This window comes from Lycium barbarum, chromosome 4 (assembly GCF_019175385.1).
Source record: "Lycium barbarum isolate Lr01 chromosome 4, ASM1917538v2, whole genome shotgun sequence".
In the NCBI taxonomy this organism is placed as follows: Eukaryota; Viridiplantae; Streptophyta; class Magnoliopsida; order Solanales; family Solanaceae; genus Lycium; species Lycium barbarum.
In genome coordinates, this window is record NC_083340.1 from 124668238 (window position 1) to 124676176 (window position 7939).

Consider the following 7939-nt stretch of genomic DNA (forward strand, 5'->3'; position numbering starts at 1 on the left):
GAGAGAGAGAGATAGGGATTAGGGTAAGGGATAAAAATAAATGGGCCGGGTCGGTAATTTTTGGGCTGGATCGGGTGAAAGGTAATGTGGGCTGGTTAAAAATAGTGGTAATGGGCTGGTCCGTTTGGGCCATTAATTGGTTGAAATTGTTGATCCTTCCTCTATTTTAATTATTCTTGGGCTTCTAATTTAATAACTAGTACAATATATATTATGTTAATTAATGATTAATATGTAGAAAATAAAAGACTTGATAAAGTATACTTAATTTAACGAATACAAAATCCGAAAATAAAATGATGACGAACCATTTAAAATTTGTGATAAAGTAATATTAGTAATGTTGACAGTAAAAATAGTGAAAATTAATAGTAGTGAAAATAAAGTGTTTAGCTTGTCAATAAATTTAGAAACCTGAGTAAATAGATTGAAATAAAGGAGGGACAAAAATGGGTGTTAACAATGAGAACATATGATCACAAATAAGGCAGATAGTAAGCACAGAAACAATAACTGAGGCACCTCATATCCCAATGACAGACACTAATCAATCTATGCTATCAGCTAATGCCCAAAGCATGGCATTCAGACTAGACTATACAAATGAAAATACACACATACTCTTATCATGGCACTAGTATCCGATACAAGTGCTCGTCACCTCACAAGTAACGGAACCCCCTTTAATTACCCTATATCCCTCTTATTAGTCCAATTTAAACAATCATGAGGCTTAAGTTAAGGTTCATAGTCTCAACATGCCTAGTAAGAGATCAAACAAATCACAGGAGAGCCTTTCCCTTTCGCAGAGCTCTAAACGATCCAATCTGCTCAAATACAGATTATTCATAAGAATATGAGTCAAACTATACCCATACTGCCTATAAAGATTTGGGTTTAGAAGTCAACCCCAAAAACCCGTTCTAAGCCCCAAAGGTCAAATCGTAGAAAAATTGGGTTCGATATGGTCTGATTATTATTCTATGGAGTCATTCGAATCTAATGATATTCATATTAGCGTACTATAAAGCTGAACCCAAAAAGTCACCCAAAACAGGATTCTGAGCAACGAAGGGAAAAATAGGAAATTAAGTCCAAAATTACTTTACCCATGACTTATAGAGTCTATAGACCAAAAATCAATCAAATCCATCCATAATTTCATGCTTAATTGAAGAATCTCTCATTTCAAGCCTAAAGTTTAAAAACTCCCAATCCCCTACTCTTAAATCATGATTTCTACCATGGGAATCTCTACTAATAAGTGGAATAATCGTAAAAGAAGGGTTAGAATCTTACCCAATGGATGTATCTTGAAAACTCTCCCAAAATCCTCCCTAACCGAGCTCCCAAATATATTTTATGAGAATGAAGAGTAAAATCATGATCTAGGGTTTTAAAATCTGCCCAGGCATTAAACCTTCTTCGCCAAGGCGATCCCATCTCGCGATCACGACCCACAACCCGGCCTAGGCCAACTCCAATGCGACCAGCCTATCGCGAACACGATGGGTCAGCTGACCCGGTCTAGACTCTTTTTACTCTACGGGACCCGTTTGGTCCATACCTCTCGTGAATGTGAGACCTTCTTCGCAAACATGAAGAAGGAAACTAGATCACTCAAAAACCAGAAAAATCTATTTTCACCCTTTCACCCTGAAATCCTGAGACTCATCCGAAACCTCCCGGATACAAACCAAACACCTATCTTAACTAAAAAATACGCTATAAAATCACTCGCGCACTTGAAATTTTTAAAACAATTCATCTTGATCCGATCAACCCTAAACGCGTTAAAACTAACTTTCCAGCCAAAAGACCAAAATACCCCCGAGGCCATTGGGAACCGAACCAACCACTCTACCAAGCTATAATCAAAATTCCAGACCTAATAGAATCGATAAAAATCTCAAAAAGACTCATTTACCCCTAATGTTGACTTTCAACCCCACACTTAAGAAATCTCAAGCACTCTATTTTCTCACTCAAATCACACTTTATTGACTCGGGAATCATGCCAATCCTCCCTACAAGTCAAATGTACTCTAACAGTGCTAGGGGAAAGGTCAAAAGGGGTAAAACACTCAAAATAGCCAAAACAACCTAATGGGGTATTACAACATTATTGGCCATAGATTGTGTCATAGGATCTAAACCTGTGTAGAACTTCTCCATCAATATGTTTTCCGGAAGCCATGATTCAGAGACCTCATTAAATATTTCTTGAACCTCTCCGAAGCTTCATAAAGTTGTTCCCCCGGAAGTTGCTTGAACTAAAAAATATTGTCTCTAAGTTCGACTTTCTTTCTTGGAGGAAACTGTTTCTTGAGATAAATATTGACCAGCTCGGCAGAAGTAGTAATGGAATTTTGGGGCAACTTCTAGAACCAAGCCCTTTCTTTGCCGACTAAAGAGTATTTTAAAACTCTCAACCAGATTGCATCTAGAGTGACAACATTCTGGGTGTGTGTCTGGCACACACCTATGAAATACTTCAAATGTTGATGCTGGCACACACCTATAAAATACTTCAAATATTGACGTGGGTCATCGTCGCTAGAATTTTGAAAATACACCTCAAGCTTAAGTAATTGATAGATGACACTATCAATCTTGAAATTCACCGCACTAACCCTTGGAGGAACAATAGCGGATTTATACTCAACCTCTTGGATAAGATCAGTAAACATATTTTTCTCTTCATGTTCATCCTGTGGCAGAGGAACCATATTTGCTGCTCGACCGCCCTGTGCTCCACAACCTCATCCTCGTCCTGCCACATAATCACCTGGTTCACAACACAAAAAACAAGGTGTGATGTAATAGAAAAAGACTCGAAGTAAAGTACACACTATTTAGTAATTTCAAAACCATATTCCCTGGTAATGGCACCAAAATTTGATTAAGCTCAAATTACACCTAAGAATGGCATAAAGAGATCGCTGTCAAATATAGTAACCATACTAGATTGGGTTCGTATCCAACATGAAATAGGGTGTGACATGGTTACTTTTGTAGTTTGTTTTATTGACTCTAGTCGTAATTCTTATTCTGGTAAGTTGTAAAAAGAGTTGATGCTTCTAATTGCTATTTTGACTTGAAGGTATTTTAATTGGAGAAAGAGACCAAGGTTGTGTCTCTCTTGATAGCATGTAATGTTATAGTCGTTAATATGATATATTCCTAATGGGTCGATGTATTGTTTGCACTTAATCTCTAAATGACTCTAATATTTCTTAATAGTTAGAAAGTATTTCCTCTTTACGATTTTCCCAAATGTAAAAGAGTTGTGATGAAGAACGATTAATTTATGCCAAGTAAATTTATATTATCCCTAAGTGAGTTTATTAAACATGGGTTAACGCCCCGAGTTCTCGCTATTCATTTCTACCAAACAATAACTCAACTTCCCAAGTAAAGAAAGGGTTTATCGCATAGGTTAATGTTTGCAACCACCAACCAACATTAAAGCATAAGAAATATTTAGAAACAAACAACCCATTATGCATATATTCAATGTTAAACACACATTAACATAACACCATCATTGGATGCACAACCTTAGTATTAAGCTTAGCTACTCATAGTGTTTACTACAAAAGAAAGCATTAAAAATTACAATGGAATGAAGAAGATAAAAAGGTGGAATATTCTCCTCAAAAGCTTCACTTTAATGGAGTATTCAATGCTATGGAAAGTAAGGACAAAAACTGAATATGAATCATCCACAAAGCCCTACACAAACTATTTATAATGGTCCAAAACAAGGAAATTTTCTTGACAAAATTGCCCCTGGCGCCTCGACTTAAAGATAGTAGAATGGATCCACGGTCCATCAATTATTCTCTGGAGTCTGTGAAATTGGAATCCTTCAGAGCTATGTCAACTTTTACGGTTGCTTTGATGGACCGTAGAATTGATTCACGGTCCGTACATTGGTGCCGTGAATTTTCTCCTCTTGAATTCTATTCTGTTTTAGCTCTCATAAGTTTACGGTAGACACTTATGGCCCATAGAATATTCTGCGAACGATAGAATATTTGATTCACGATCTGTATATTTGTCGAAGACTTTTCTGTTTAGGTTCTCACGGGTTTACGGTAGACACTTACGGCCTGTAGAATATTCTACGGTTCATAGATTCAGACTGTCAATCTATCTATTCTACTCAGTGTTCTGTTAAGGATCCACTTGGATCGTCAATCTGTCTATTTTGCTCAGTGTTTTGTTAAGGATTCACGTTTGGATTATGGTCCGTGAGTGGTTTTACGGACAGTAGATCTTTCATTAAGTTTTTCTTCATCAACTCGACTTCCGACTTTACACTTTTAGGCTCCTTTTGTGTGATTTACCTTGTCTTTCCCATTTAGATTCGAAATACTTAACATAGATAAACAACATAAGAAACGACACAAAATCACTTAAAAACAAGTGAAACTTTTCGTAAAAAGACGTCAAATGTGTCGTAATTTCATGGAACATCAGAGGCTACATGGGATATCGAGAAAAATATGCATAGTAGATACCCCCAGCTCTTTACCAATTCAGGCACATTCCTTTTGTTTATTTTTCACGAGGATGAATGTTTGTGTAATTGGTATCTAATGTAATGACTCGTTTGGTCTTTTGAGGCTTTTTACATATTTTCCCCTAAATTACCCTTCCCATAATTTATTTTAGGTGTTTAGTACTTGCGGGGATGGGTGGCACAGTTCACGAGACAATCGGGTTAGTTATGAATGTGTTTTGGTGGTTTTAGAGGCTTTTAAGTTAAAGAAACGAATAGGTTTGTCAATTCTGTTAGGTCTGGAATGTCAATTATAACTTAGTCGAGTCATTGGCTCGGGACTGAGGCGTTCTTTTGGTTTTTGGGCATTTGGTTGGGAAGTTGAGTTTTTTATGTTGACCTTGGTCAAAACCAGATCAAGACGACCTCTATTAGGAATCCGAGTGCGCGGGCGAGTTTGTAGCGTGCTTTATGATAGAAATACATATTTTGTTTGTATCCATGGGGTTCAGAATGAGTTTCGGGGGTTGGTGAAAATCAAAATTTCTGATTCAGCAATGTCCTGTTTTGTCACAATTTCGGTGACCTGCTCGCATTTGTGAGACTCGCAATTGCGGGGGTCTGGCTCGCTTTTGCGAGATTTGGGTGGGGATGGGTAAGCTCACATTTGCTAGACTTTATCAGCAAATGCGGAGCTCACTTTTGCGGGCCAGGGGCTGCAATTGGAAAGACCCCTGACAATTTTAAAAATCCTAACTCCGAATTTTTACTCCATTTTTTTCATAACCAAATATATAGATCTCGGTTTTAGGAGAAATCAAAGGGTTCTTCAAAGTTCTTCTTGGGGGTAAGATTATAACCTTGAATCCTTCAATTTACAATGATTCATTCCATTTATTTGTAGTTTAAATCATGATTTAGGGTAAAAGATAGAGAGTTTAGCCCCAATTATTAAAAGAGTGTTTTTCGTGAAATTGAATTCTAAGATCTAGGCTTTTTGAATTGATCTTTTGGATTTGGACTATCTAATCTATGGGCAAATTATGTCTAAAATAGAATTTCCAATTCAATCCATGATTCTAGATATGAGAATAAGGTTTTTTCCATAAATTGGGGTTTTGAGAAATTAATGAAATGGAAGGCATAATTGTAATTACTTTTTCATGAAATTAAGGGTTATGACTAGCTAGACAATGCGTAACATGATTTTAAGTTCAAATTCCATTTTTGCACTTGAGGCCTGGAATTGGTTATTTTGGGTCCATTTGGGATTTCGAACTCAAGTATTGTAATACGGGTATTGTTGGATTCATGCTACTCTGTAGAGTATTATTTTGATTATGTTGAACTCGATTTCATGATAAAGTTACCATTTTGACCTTTGTGATTTAGGATGGGGTTTTGGTTTGACTTTTCGGATCTAAATACCTCTATGAATTATTGGGTATCCTTAGTTTCATATTTTCACATAGACTTCACATTTGATAGACTTCGATCATTCGAAAGCACCACGGAAAGGAAAGGTGTTGGCTTGACGGTTTGTCGCTCCTGTTCAGCCTTGAGGTAGGTTATAATTTATTTTTTAGACTTCGATTAGAGGGCATATGTAATTTATAATTTTTTAAGGGGTATCTGGCATGATGGGGGTCCCACCTTAGTGATGGTGATGAGCACTTGGATGGATACCAGTGTCTATTATTGAGTAGTTAGAATGATGGGGAAAGCATGTTGAACCTTCGGGTGTGGTAGTAGTGATAAATCCACTTAGATTGGTATTATTGCTGTTTATGTGGGTTGTGATAGCCGTGATTTGACTTATACCTGTTGATTGCATTGTTTACCTCATCAATCCATATCTCATATATTTGTGAAAGGAAATTGTTTTGGACTTATGAGTTGACATATGTAACTAGTTTGGTGACGCATGTTCATTCTTGAAATTGATAATGTTGTTGACATAAGTTAGTAAGCATGTTGAATTTGTTACCTGCTTATATACTCACTTTGGATAAGTTATAATAAGAGGTGGATACAAAGTAATGATAAGAGGAGGATACGACGTTATGATAAGAAGAGGATACGAGATGGTATAAGGACCGAAATAAGGTAAAGATATTGTTCTCATAGTTCGACGGTAATGTCCAGTAGTATAGTGAGTGTCTCACAGTTCGGCGGTAAAGTCGGGTAGTACAATGAGTGGTACGGTGACAGGTATATGGGCATCGCGAGTCCCCCATGATTCACGACTAAATGGAATGACCACTAGCATGTGTGTATCAGGATTGATATTGGTCATTGCATTGCATTCGGACATTCATATATTCATCATTTTCTTATCTTCTTTTTTTTGAATTTTTTTTATTACATAGGGGGTAGGAGGTGGGGAAATGGGGGAAGGAATTACAATGTGGGGATTCGAACCCTCACCAACAAGGTGAAAGTTCAGGTGGCCAACCAACTGAGCTACTAGATCCCTACATTCATCATTTTCTTATTTATCTTATGTGCTACTTGTTTACATGTCTTGATTTGAAACTAAAATAATGGACATAGCTGGAAGCAAATTTGAATTGTTCTGACGAGTGCTTAACTTCAATCTTTATATTCTATATATGTGTTTTCCTTCGTTGTCGATCTATGATACCTACGAGTACCAGTGGTTGTCCTCATACTACACTTGCTGCACTTTATTTGGGTGCAGATACCTCTCTGTGTTCGAGTTCCAGGCCTCGTGGCTGATTCCTGTGGTGGTCCGTTAGAGATTCCAGGGTGAGCCATCAGATCTATCAGCAACCCCGGATCTCCTTCTATCTAACTTTCTATCTTTTATGTTATTCCAGACAGATGTTTTTCCAGTATTTCCTGACTTTTAATAGATGTTTGATGCTCTTGTACAAGTTTAGATCAGGTTTAGAGGTTGTAGTTTCTCAAGTATCTATTCACTTATGTATTTATCTAAGACTGTTAGTAGTACTTTATCGTGTTTAATCTCCACAATTCCTTCTTGAAAATGATTAATAACTTGGGGATGGTTCGCCTACCGGAGGTAGTGTAGGTGCTATCATGATACGTGAATTAGGTCGTGACAAGAAATCTTTACTATATATTGTGATGCTTCACGGATCAGCCTTTCGTGTGTTCTGATGCATGAATGGAAAGTGATAAACTATGGTTCGAGGGAGTTGAAAGTGCATGCGTAGAACTAGCCCACTCATGATTTGGAGTAAGAACTACCCTACTTATGATTTAGAGTTAGCGATTGTGTTTTTGTATTGAAGATTTGGAGGCATTATCTCTATGATGTGCATTGTGAGGTGTTTGCTAATCATTGGAGTCTTCAGCACATTTTCAATCAAAGGGATCTCAATTTGCGCAATAGAGACGGTTCGAGTTTCTCAAGGATTATGACATGACTATTCTTTATAATCCGAA

The 7939-nt window shown here is 37.1% G+C and overlaps 1 non-coding gene across 1 annotated transcript; it reads left to right on the top strand.

Annotated features, from left to right (window-relative positions):
* Nucleotides 1–2190: 2190 nt before the first annotated feature.
* LOC132638971 (small nucleolar RNA R71) lies at nt 2191–2297 on the top strand. Its single transcript, XR_009582023.1, has one exon. It is a non-coding gene; the product is annotated as a small nucleolar RNA R71 (small nucleolar RNA).
* Nucleotides 2298–7939: the final 5642 nt, after the last annotated feature.